The sequence below is a fragment of the Alligator mississippiensis genome, chromosome 4, assembly GCF_030867095.1.
Source record: "Alligator mississippiensis isolate rAllMis1 chromosome 4, rAllMis1, whole genome shotgun sequence".
NCBI lineage: Eukaryota > Metazoa > Chordata > Crocodylia > Alligatoridae > Alligator > Alligator mississippiensis.
Genome location: NC_081827.1, coordinates 3,704,964 through 3,717,093, shown reverse-complemented (window position 1 = coordinate 3,717,093; position 12,130 = coordinate 3,704,964). Strand labels below are relative to the sequence as shown.

At 51.3% G+C, this 12,130-nt stretch overlaps 1 long non-coding RNA gene across 1 annotated transcript; it reads right to left on the bottom strand.

The window, feature by feature from the left end:
- Positions 1 to 2,962: 2,962 nt before the first annotated feature.
- LOC109285114 (uncharacterized) lies at positions 2,963 to 10,610 on the bottom strand. Its single transcript, XR_009461455.1, has 2 exons — positions 6,277 to 10,610; positions 2,963 to 6,116 (listed from the first exon to the last, which is right to left on the bottom strand). It is a non-coding gene; the product is annotated as an uncharacterized LOC109285114 (long non-coding RNA).
- Positions 10,611 to 12,130: the final 1,520 nt, after the last annotated feature.

Sequence of the window (12,130 nt, the reverse complement as noted above, 5' to 3'; positions counted from 1 at the left end):
ACACCTGCAGGGGCCACAGGAGACCTGGGGAAGGGAACAGCCAGAGGCAGGGACAGGACGCATCAGGGGAGCCATGGCCTGGCACTGTTGGTGTCTGCCCCTTTAAGAGCTGAGCCAAGCAGCCAGCAGGTGCTTGATTGTGGTGGCCATTTTAGATCTCTGACCGCCAATATATACAGAACAGTTCCTGGCTGGTGAGGCATGGTCCTGGTCCTGGTCTAAAACTGCACCCTGCTGGGAGTGGGTGGTCTGGTGGGGCTCTCAGTGGTGTGGGAGCCTCCAGGAAATGCCAGGCCAGTTACCACCCTAGTGAAAGGAGGGCTGGGGTGCCTTTACCCCACCCCCCAACTTTGGGTGGGTCATTTAACATTAGAGGTATTTGGGACCAGGCATGGCTGTAGCCACCTGAACCCATGTGGGGTGTAAGACCCCGAGGAGATGTGGAGCCCCAGTGAGAGGGGGGGGCGGGAAGCCAGAGGGCTGGGAGCCCAGTATGTGTGTGGGGAAGGGTATAGAGTTGCCCCAGAAGGGGCCAGGGCAAGCTTAGAGCCGGTCAGGTAATTGGCGGCCACTACCCTGGTGAGGGTTATGGGAGAGGCCCAAAAGACAATATGTCTGCCACCCAAGGTAGGAGCTAGCTACAGCCTATGGCCTAAAGCGCCCGCTCCAAGAGGGAGCGAGGCACTACAAGTTGTCGAGGCGTGAAAGAGACCCTGTGAGAGGGGTGGAGGGCGAGAGGCCCTAGTGAGAGGAGGGCAATGTGAATGTATGTGCGTCTGAGGCCTGACAACGAGGCCTAAGCTTGGTCCATCTGTAGGCTGGGAGCATTGTGTCATCTGGATGCCATCTGCGAGGCTTGGGCTGCGGTGTAGGGTAGGAACAGAGCTGCTGCTGGCACCCCCTGGCATTGGGGCAAGAATGGGCAGCCTCCCACGTTAATTAACACCTCAATTAAGTAAGAGCAAGGCATGGCAGACAAGACAGGTGGGCGAGTTGCCCAGAGACAGGTGGGGAAACAAGCACTGTGGCTGGTCAGGGACCCTGACTCTGCCACAGCACCAAACTTCAGTGCTTTGGCACTGCCAGCAGTCTCTGCTTTGGCCCAGGCACTGCTGGTGCAGCCTCGGGAGCAGGAAAAGTCCATGCAGGGACAACTCATGGGCAGTGACATTCATCCAAGTCCCCTGTACTATACCACACTGGGGGAAAAAAAGCCCCATCCCCAGAGCTGATGCTGCCTGCAGGGCCTCCCCATGCCTGCAGCTGTGACCTGTGACCAGGGACTGACCATCCAGACATTGCCACAGATCTCTGGATTCTGGGCCCAAAATATTGGTTTTATGGCAACTGGTCATTGGGGTCTTCTGGAAAAGAGAAGCAAAATGTTTGGTCTCTCGCATACCTGTTCCTTGTGCCCATGGGCAGAGAAATATTGCAGGGGAAAGTTTCTAGGAACAAATCCCAGGCTCTCCAGAATGCTTTCTGAGAGGGAAAGACACTGTCACCAGGCTGTGAGATTCCAGCTGTCCCACATGAGCTGGTCTGTGGCCACCCACACTAGCAAGTCCCCTCCCCATCCTACTTTAGTTTGATCAGCCCAGAAACCTCCACGTCTCCCTTGTTATCTCCCCTGCACATTGCTCCAGGTGCATTTCAGAGCCTGATGGGTGTTGTGTTGGTAGACTTACAGGGGACCATCTGCCTGTTGGAGCAGAAGTTACTACACCTCAGAAGGGGAGTGAACCAGGGAGTTATATGGATTGCACCATGGCTCACCTGCTTGATGAAACAGGAAAGAAAGCTTTATTAATGATGCACATGTGACCCTCCCGCAGCACCTGGGCCGGGCGCTATACCAGATTCAAGACCCTCGGTATCAATAGTTTTGGGCTCTCCCAGGCAGCTCGGCTGGCTGAGGTGTCCCACCAAAAAGGTGTGTTCCTCACTCTCACCTCCCCGAGAATCCACTCCAGCCTAAGTAACAGAGAGTTCTTTATTTCTACTATAACTATTTACAGAAAAGAAGAGGAAAGATGGATATCAAATATAATACACTATATATGTATATGCATTACATAGGTTCAACAACACCCATTAAAACCTATAACCAAAATATTATCTATAAACCCAACATTAGTGAATAGTCCATAGTACAAGTGATCCCACGTACAATGGCCCTATCAATATACGTCCATTCACAGATTATAGACTTTAACCCTCACTTCCCCTAGGAATTCAGTTCACACAGAGAGAAATAAATGGCATTACGGCTGTTGTGAGTGGTCACCAGATGGCAGTGCGCCGCTCCTCCGCATTTCTGTTTAAACAGTGACCTCCCTTCCCACCACAGCCAGATGATTCCTCCCTCTAAATAAACTTCTCACAAGCACCGTGGGCGTGCGTACACAAAACAGTCCCCCCCCCCCCCATGCTTTCTTTGCCACATGCAACATTTTCTTTATAAAAAAGACCCTGCATGAAGAACCTTTCAGAGGGTTTGCAGACCAGCCCCCTTGCCCACTTCAACCCGCTGCCCCCCTGGAGAGAGCCTGGTCTTCTCAAGTGTGCAGGCAGATGTTTGTAGGGGAAATAGTTAGAGTTGGGTTTGCATCTCCAGAAAAGGAGCTGGAGCCAAGCAGAGGCTGGAAGGGGTATTTCCTGTTCACCTGGCCTTTTTGGACATGCAGTGCATTTTTGGTATTTGCACATCCAGTGATACTCTGTCTCTGGATGCATAGCCACACGCATGTGGCTGATTATCCAGACATTTTGCATCAGATGGCTATCCCTAGACATGTTATTGAGAGGTGCCTGGAGGGGAGGCCGACCAATCGGAACTACAGGCCCTGTTTGTGTCCAGCCTGGGAAGCAACCACACTCACTCCCTTCCCCTGGCCACCTGCAAACCTCCATCCCCCCTGCCTCCCAGGTCCATGAAATCAAGCAGGAGCAAGTTCAAATCAGATTTTTTTCTTCCTCTTCTTTATTTTTTTTAACAAAAAATTGAATTGCAACCAATTCCATTGAGAAATCACAATACAATTTACAATACAATTTACACTACAGCCGTGCATAGCATAAAACACCAATTCATAATTATGGTCCCTTCTGTAATAGATATGGATGGATGGAGGGCTGTATAGTGGGAGGGCAAGAGGAAGGAACGGATGGAGGGAGGGAGGCAGGTAGCCAGCCAGCCAGCCAGCCTGGTTACTGGCACTTCCTGCTGGTTACTGATGACCCTGCAACTTTTATAGAGTTCATTACTGGAAAGTTGCAGGGTGAACTGCTTTTGGATGGAGGGAAGCCAAATGCTTGGCCAGTGCTAGTCTGCATGCAGCCAGCCAGCATTTTCTTGCAAGAAAGAAACAACCTACCCACCCATACAGCTTAGTTAGGGAGGGGCCCCCTAACTGTGGGGGGCCCTAGGCATGGTTGCAAAGGGCCCCCCTCAGGTAGGGTGGTGGAGAGGGGTGGGGTGTTACTCTCCATTGCATTGTACCCTTGCAATCTTTGCAGGGCACAAAGCTTTGGGAGGAGTGGAGGGAGCCCCAACATGCGTGGGTGGGGGAGAGGGGTGGACGAAGGTGTCCTGCACCACCTTCCTGGTTACTATGTCCCACACAGCAGGAACATGGAGGTGAGGGGGAAGCCATGGTTGCAGAGGGGACCCCCTTAGGTGGGGGGTCCCAGGCACGGTTGGGACCCCCTCAGGTCCAGATGGATGGCTCGACTCAGCTGGCTGGCTGAGTTGGGCCATGCTACTCCCTTTCCATTGCATTGTACCTTTGAAATCTTTGCTGGGCACAAAGCTTAGGAAATAATACTTTTTTTCTACTCCCTGTTAAATCTTTGGGCCCCCACGCTACCTATAGTGTATGTTATCTTATGTATATACCCCAATCCAAATTTGGTGGTAGGTACATGGCCAGTAACAATAATGGTGCAGGTCAAGAAGACTATATGAAGTTGGCCTACAGAACTTGTGCAAATCAAGCTCATGCTAGGGCCAAAGCCAGTGAAGAAGCCTCAGCTTCTGCCACTGCAGTAGTCAAAGCTTACCAGGAGGAGGGCAAGAGGTCTAAGGCAGAGAGCAGGCAAAGCTACCAAGAAGCCTCCGCAATTCAGATGAGAAACTCAAGCCACAGCTTCCTTAGTGGAAGGTCCCCCCTGTGATCCAAGCCCTCTGCAGCAATGAATGAAATGCTTGTACTGATGCAGGACATGGCCAGTAACGGGTGGGAGGGGGAGAAGACTGTGAAGTGGGCCTGGATGCTCGGGCCAAAGGGCCTCAGCTTCTGCCACTGCAGTAGTCCTGAGAAGGGCGAGATGCAGGCAGTGTTTTCCCTGCCCAGGAAGAATCTTTCCCCCAGCAACAATTCCAAAGTCCCAAGCGGGCCAAAGAGCCTGCTGCCCAGAACGCGGAGGTCTTGGCCAGCAACCAAGAAGAAGGACTAAGAAGGCCTTCACAATTCAGAGGAGAAATTCAAACTTTATGTGCTGAAGAAGGCACCGCCTCTGACCCGAGACCTCTGCCACTGCAGGGATAGCTTCTGCCACTGGCTCCCAAGGAGAAGTGGGCAAGTGGGGCGAAGAGGGGCAAGTGGGACAAAGAGGTCTTGGCCAGCAACCTAGAAGAAGAAGGCTTTGTGGCCAACAGCAATGACTCCCAAGCTACAAGGCTGCAACAAAGAGGTAGGTGCATAGACTACTGTAGCAAGAATTATTTTTTAAAGGCACACATGCTACAGTAGTCTATGGGGATTTTATTTAGTGATTTCCTGCAGCGCAGAAGTGCATTTTCTGAGACATGTCCAGTAACCATGAAGGAGTTGCTAGGGAGGGACTGTGCCGGAGCACCACCCTGGGGTGCTAAGACCCCCACCCATGGGACAGGAGGGAGCTAGGGAGGGAGTTTGCCTGAGCTAAGAGTCAAGCCCCCAGCCATGGGGCAAGAGGGAGCGAGCGGTCTTTGCCAGCAAACAAGAAGAAGGCTTTTGTGGCCAGCACCAATTGCAAAGGTACAAGTGTGCAGTGGAGAGAGGTCAGGTCGGGACGTGTCTGCTTGCTTGCTGAGGTGAAAGGCAGAGGGCAAGTTGGCAGAAGAAGAGGCCAGCAACCAAGAAGAATTTTTGAGAGAAAGGAACAGAGAGGTGTTGCTTGCACCAAACTGCGAACAAGTCTCAGCTTCTGCCACGCCTCCCAAGAAGAATGGCGGGAAGCAGGCAAGAAGCGGTAGAAGAAGGGCGGCAAGCAGGCAGAGCAAGTGGGGCAAAGAGGTCTTGGCAAAGGCCAGCAACCAAGAAGAAAGGCTCCATCATTCAGAGGAGAAACTAAGCTGCAGGTGGCTGGTTGATGGTGGCTTGCAAAAAAGCAAGCCAGGCTGCTGGGGGGTGACGGAGATTGTGTCGTGTGCAAGCAAAGCTGGAAACCCCAGGCCGCCCCTCCCCCACCTCACCAAAAGGCCTTGATCAGGTGTTACACACACACCAGGAAGCGTTGTGTTGGGTGAGCCAAGAAAGAGCATGAGGAAGTGGGGTTATGGAGGCAGATGCAGGAAACCAGGAAACTATGAGCTTTTATTGTTTGCAACAGAGTATTGCAGCACTTACTTGGGCTTCTTTGCCTTCACCCCACCATGACCCCGAACCACCCCTGTCTCCCTGAAATGCAGTGGCACCCTCCTGGTCCTGCTGGCAATCATACGGCCCTGCTGTGACCCATAGAGTTAGGGGGAACTGGCTCATCTTGCATAGAGGCAAGACAAACAGACTGACTTTTCCCTTTTGGGCATTGTAACTGTTCATTTTTTAGGTATTTCTGCAAGGCCTCCTTGAACTTGTCATTTTAACTTTGGAAGTCAGGACTGGACTTGTCAACTATGTCTTTTAAATTCCACATGGTGCCTTGCACTTTCTTGAGGATGGCATGGTCCTTACGCATCAAATAATGAAGTTCGTCCCACCAGGCAGCTTCGCTTTCTGCTCTGGCTACGAGGACTCCACCAAAACCTCGAGTGAGGTTTCGTGGACATCTCTGCTTGCTGTGAAAATCTCCTCAGTGCTCTGCTGAAGTGTGAGCAGGGTGCCATTCCCAATGGCCATGAGTCACTGTGGCTGAAAAACAAAGAAAAAAGCAATGGTTGGCTTCCCCCCAGATGGAGAAAAGTGCACCTCCCCACTCCCACCATGCAGTGCACAAAATCCCAGCAGGCATGGAAACAGACCCAGCAAAACTGGGCACCACGTGTACTGCCCAAAACTTATCAGTACTCACTGCTCCGGGAACAGGACCCTGAATGTCACTGCCCATGCTAGCTGCAACAAATTAATTAAAGCAAATAATTAACTATTGAACCTGGTGGGCCTGCACCACCACTGAAAGAACATGGCGACTAACCTATAGCAACACATGAATTTCTCCCCCCACCGCTCCCCAAACCCAACCAGCATGAACCTGGGAGTTGCCTGGCAGTGGCAAGAGACGCATTACAAGAGACTTCCCAGGTCCAGTAGATGATGTTTCTTCCTGACCCCCACCTCCTCCAATTCATCATCCACACTACTCTGTGGAATAGTGGGGGCTAATTGGCAATAAATCTATGGTGATCAATGGTTCTTCCTCCACTTCCACCTCCAGGCCAACACCGGTGCTGAATATCTGCAAAGCCGGGTTGTCACCCGCATCCCTGGAGAGAATGACAGACAGCTTGTTATAGAAGGGGGCAAGTGCGTTACCTTCCCCAGAATGAGAGTTCATGTCTTTGGCTCTGTAAAATGCTGGTCTCAGAGACTTGATCTTGCACCAGACCTGGGTCCAGTCATGGTTGTGCCCTCGCACCTGCATGCCTTTTGGTATCCCAACATAAACAGGTTTATTTCTCCTATTCTCCAGCCTGTTTACGATCCTTTGCTCTGACCAAATGTCAATTAAGTCTCCAGTTCTTCCTGGCTCCAGTTGGGGCCATGGGCATTGGAGGTATCAGCCTCCTGGGCTATTGGATCCATCATACTGCTGGCCTTGGCTTTCTAAGACATGGTGAAGCAGTTGGTGGGTGATCAACAGCACAAGCACAAGTGATTTGTGAAAGGGGCTGGCAAATTTTGGAGGGGTGCCTTTATACTCGGGCTGTGCTTGCAGGAGAGTCTGGGAAAATTCCAAAGATTTTGAAGTCATTATCTGTGAGTATCAAAACCCCCAAAGGTGATGAAGCACCCCCAGTTAACAACAAAAAAGACCTGGTGATGGGTTAATAAGGCCTTTGTACTTTGGGATGGCTGCTCAATGATCAAAAATGTTGCAAAAATCATCAATAACTGCCTGCTTGTGCAAAATAATTTTATTACAGCCTTATGTTCTCCCATAAAGTGGCAAATGCTTTGAATAGCCAGGAGAAGAGTAGGCAAAACTTTGTTTTTATTTGCAAGCTTGATTACGTCACAACGCCAGTGGCTGCAAAACTCGTGCAAAAGGCACAATGCCTCAGGGCACTGGGGTGAAGGGTTGAAAAAGCAGCTACACCGAGCTCCAGACCAACCACACACACCACCCTGCTTGGTGCAGACAGGTGAGAGGCCACTGCTGGGAGAGGGGCAAAATGGAGAACGAGGATGAAATACGAGACATGATGTTGGACATGGATCACGAGGAGTTGGACGCAGTACTGGAAACCCTGTTTTACTGGAGATTACTGCAGGAAGTCTTCAGTAGGAGTAGGACACTACACTGCTCAGTGGCAAGTTGTTGTGTTTCTGCTTTAACAACATTAAGAAGATACAACAGGTACTCAGGGGAGTGAAGCGAACAAGTGGAATCTGACCGGGCTCTGTTGAGAGACCTGAGGAGGACCAGCAGGATCTGCATGGTGTGGGCCCACGAGAGCAGCTAGGACTGGTGGGACTGAATCGTCCTGACCACTTGGAATGACCAGCAGTGGCTGGAGATGTTTTGAATGAAAAGGGAGATGTTTTACCATATTGTCTGCATGCTCGGGCCGCACATCATGAGGCTGGACACAAACATGCGTCGGGACATCCCACCAGACCAGAGGGTCACAATGGCCATCGTTAAACTGGCCAGCTCAGCCAGCCTCTGCTACATTGCCAAGCAGTTTGGCATGGCTGCCTGCATGGTGGGGCAGGTGACCCGTGAAGTATGCCAGCAGATTAGGAACATGGCTTCTAACAAATTTATCCACCTGGTGAATCCACAGCAAGTCATAGATGGCTTTAATGAGAAGGGGTTCCTGAGCTGTGTGGGGGCTTTAGACAGCACTCACCTCCCAGTGCTGTGCCCTGCAGGGAGTGGGAGGCTTTACACAAACAGGACAGGCCATGCCTCCATGATCCTGCAAGCCATGGTGGACCACCGGGTCTGGTTCACAAACATTTTTACAGGGTGGGCCAGCAGCACTCATGATGAGTGTATTCAGAAACTCCCCTCTGGCTGAGCTCGGGGAGAAAGGACACTATGCACCTGGCATGGAGGAGAGAGTGATTTGTGGTGTCACCATCCCCCCATCATATTAATGGATGCTGCCTACCCCTAAAGCCCAGGCTCACGAAGCCTTATGGAGGGAAGATCACCGACCTGCAGAAGCTGGTTTTTAACTACCGCCTCAGCAGTTGCAGGATGGCGGTGGAATGTGTTTGGCCGACTGAAAGGATGATGGAGGGCGCTTACGTGCCAGCTCAACATGGATGAAGAAAATCTAATGCCCTTCATTGTGACAGCCTGTGTGATGCACAACATCTGTAAGAACGAAGGAGAGATTTTCAAGGACCCGTGGGAACAAGAAGCATGATAGGTGGTGGAAAGACAACAGAGATGTGGGGCAGCAGCACAGGGACCGAGGAGATATCCTCAAGGAGAGGCTGGTCAGACGGGCCTTGTGCACGATTATCTTGCAGGATACACTGCTGAGAACAACCCCTAGGGAGTGCTTTATTCCAAAATATAGATTTATATTTTTTCACACTTTAAAATCTGTGTCTGTCTACAGGGGCATGTGATGTTGTGGATGGGAGTGGGGGAAGACAGGATGGTCAGGGGTTGCAAGGGGTGTGGGACGGGGGGAAACCAAGCCAAATAGCAAGTCACATTTTGAAACAAAGATTCCAAGAACATTTATAAAACAATTCACAACAATTCACAACACAGCTCCAAAAGCCATATGTGACACTACACAAACAGATTGATGGTGCACCTGGCCAGGGAACTGGAGGCTTTCCCATTGGAAACTGTAAGAAGCTCAATGAGCTTGGGAATGCTGGGAAATATAGTCCAACCCCCTCCCCCAAAAGTCAGAAGACCACCAACATAGGGACAGAAGACCGCCAATATAGATATATGCAGGAATCGCCTATCAACCGGGCAGTAACAAACGCCCACCCACCTAACACTCTTATGATATAGGCAGTTATTAAGCCACTATATTAATAAAAATGTCCATGGTGCAATGGAAAGGGAAAGGAACGGATGGGAGGGAAGGATTCACCTGCGCGGCTTGTCTTTCGGGATCGGTGTGGGGTCCTTGCGATCATGTACTGATGGAGAGAGAGACCAGCCCAGACCGAACGAGCATAGGCGGGTGCAAGTGACAGGGATTTGGGGGTGACCGTGACCACGATCAGGGGAGACTCCCAGACAGTCAGGACTGCCCAATGAGAGTGGGGGGACTGGGGAGCCCGGGGGGCTCACATGCCCCTCCTGCTGTAATACATTAGGAAAGACATTCCTGGGGGTAAACTGGTATTTGACTGCCTCTACCGATGTCTGCGGAGAATGACATACAGGGACTTAACTTGCTCAAAAGCACCGTTCGTGCAAACACAAATGCCATGTCATGCAAACAAAAATGAACTGCACCAAAAAAAAAAAAGCCACGTTAACATTTTTGGGCAGTCTACATTAACTCCCGTGCCATCTACACACGCCCTATGAGGTTAAATGCCTCCCCACATTCCCTTTCCTTGTGAAACTAGGGATGCTCAATAGAGACTGCCTCCCTTTACTGGCAGGTCCCCTGTCCCTGCAGGCTGCGACCCAGCTGCAAGCACGGATTCCCGCTGGGCCAGACTCTTTCCTTTGCCCCTCCTCTTTCCCAGGGCACCCGAGTCCTGAGTTTGCACAGCTCCTCTCCAAGATAGGGGACTCGGCTCCTTACTGAGCACCACGGGCTGTCTGTCTTTCCTGGGGTGTTGGCTCCTGCAGCAGGCTTTCAGTCCCCTCCCTGGGGGGCGAGACTGTCCCAGTCCTCTCCCTCAAGCTGGGAAATACCTCCTCCCCTCTGCTCTTCCCACTGTCTGCTGTGTTTATAATCCGGACACAGCCAACCAGAAACCTCCATTGTGCAGACAGTCCAATCAGCTGCATGCATATTTTTGAGACTTGCACTTTTTCAGAGCTCCTGCATACAAGCCCCTTCCTGCCCTTTCTGCAAAGGCGCTAGCATTACTTCCCTGCCCGGCCTGCTGTCTCCGCAACCCGGAAGCTGTTGCACATGCACAGCGAAGCAGCAATGCTATAATGAGTTAGTGGCAATCTCACTGTGCTGCAACCATCCTGGGTGGGTTTAACAGAGGTCTCGATCAGCCGGCCACACTCCTGGATTCCCGTGTCTGCTGTGATAACCCGATGTTTCTTGGGACGTGCTCCAGCTGAGGCAACATCACTGTCCTTTTCTGTTTCTATTATGACTGGGTGGGGTGTCCCCATTGCCAGGCAGTTGCTGCCATAGTCAGTTGGTCTAAGAAGGATGTCATTCTAGCCAATGTTTCCCAGGGCTGCGCGAGGTTTCGGACCCTGCTTCGGATTTGGAGAAGCTTCGGACGCTTTGGGATCCAAAGCAGTATGTCCGGATCGAAGTGCTGGCTTCATTAGGCTTTCCGAAGTGGTTCAGAGCTTCCAAACTTTGGAAAAGCCACTTTGGAGATCTGACCATAGGGTATAACGGGGAATCAATGAAATATCTATAACTTTGTTGTTGTCTTATTTGCATGAACTTTTCAGGGGTTGGAGCTTGTACTGAGAGCAGGGAGTCTGCCAAGTTTCAAGAAGCTCAGTGAAGGGGTTCAGGAGGAACTTCACCCCAGATTCTTGAAAGCAAAACTCGTGTCATGTCTATGTGTTACAATGTTGGGGGAGGGAGTGAAAACTGCAGGGGTGGTGGCCCCTGGGGAGGCCACAAAGCCTGCCAAGTTTCAAGGAGATCGGTGGAGGGGTCTGTGGGGAACTGCCCCTCAAGCTGCAGACAAGCAAAACCCATGACATGGGTGACGCTGTGTGTGTTAAGGGGCAGCAGAGTGAAAGCTGCAGGGTGGTGGCCCCTGCTGCGGCCACGAAAGCTGCCAGCTGTCCATAAGATAGGTGCAGGTGTGTCTCGGCTCTGGGCCCTGCACCCCTAGCTGCTGACAGGCAAAATGTGTGACATGGGTGCTTGTGGGACTGACTGTGTCTGTCTTGGGGAGGGAACTACTGCAGGGCTGGCTGCTAAGCTACTGTGTTACCAGTTACCAATCATGTTTCATGAAGGGACCAGCTCGATACACAGTTGCTAGATAATGTAACGAGTTAATCCGCAACAATTTACACCTACAAAACCCCACACTAAGGAGAGGAAAGAATCAATACAGACACTCACCTGCCCAAAACAGACACAGTCAGTTGCACGAGCCCCCATATCACTCAGGGTGCTGTGTCTGGGATGGAGGATACGTGCTGGCTGTAGCACCGTACATGGCGTATGGAATGGTTGAGGTGCGCCTGCTCAATCGAGGTGGTTTTTGGAACAATTGAATGCTGCTCAATTAGTATGATTTGGAACTGATTAGGCTAATTTGACCTGGACTATGAAGTGTGTGTGTATACATATATATATACGTGTGTGTGTGTGTATGTGTGTTTATGTGCATGTGTGTGTGTGTATATATATACTCACTATATATATTTAATATATATAAAATCTTCTGCCTGACCCCTAATGTTGAGCAGCAGGCTAGCTGGCTCCTTCTCACTTCCTTCTGCTACCCCAGGCACAGCATCAGCCTTTTCACCTCCCGCCCAGCAAAGCAGAGGGGCAGGGAGTCAGGGCTGGGGCTGGAACCCAGCCGTCCTGGGCTCTGTGCACATG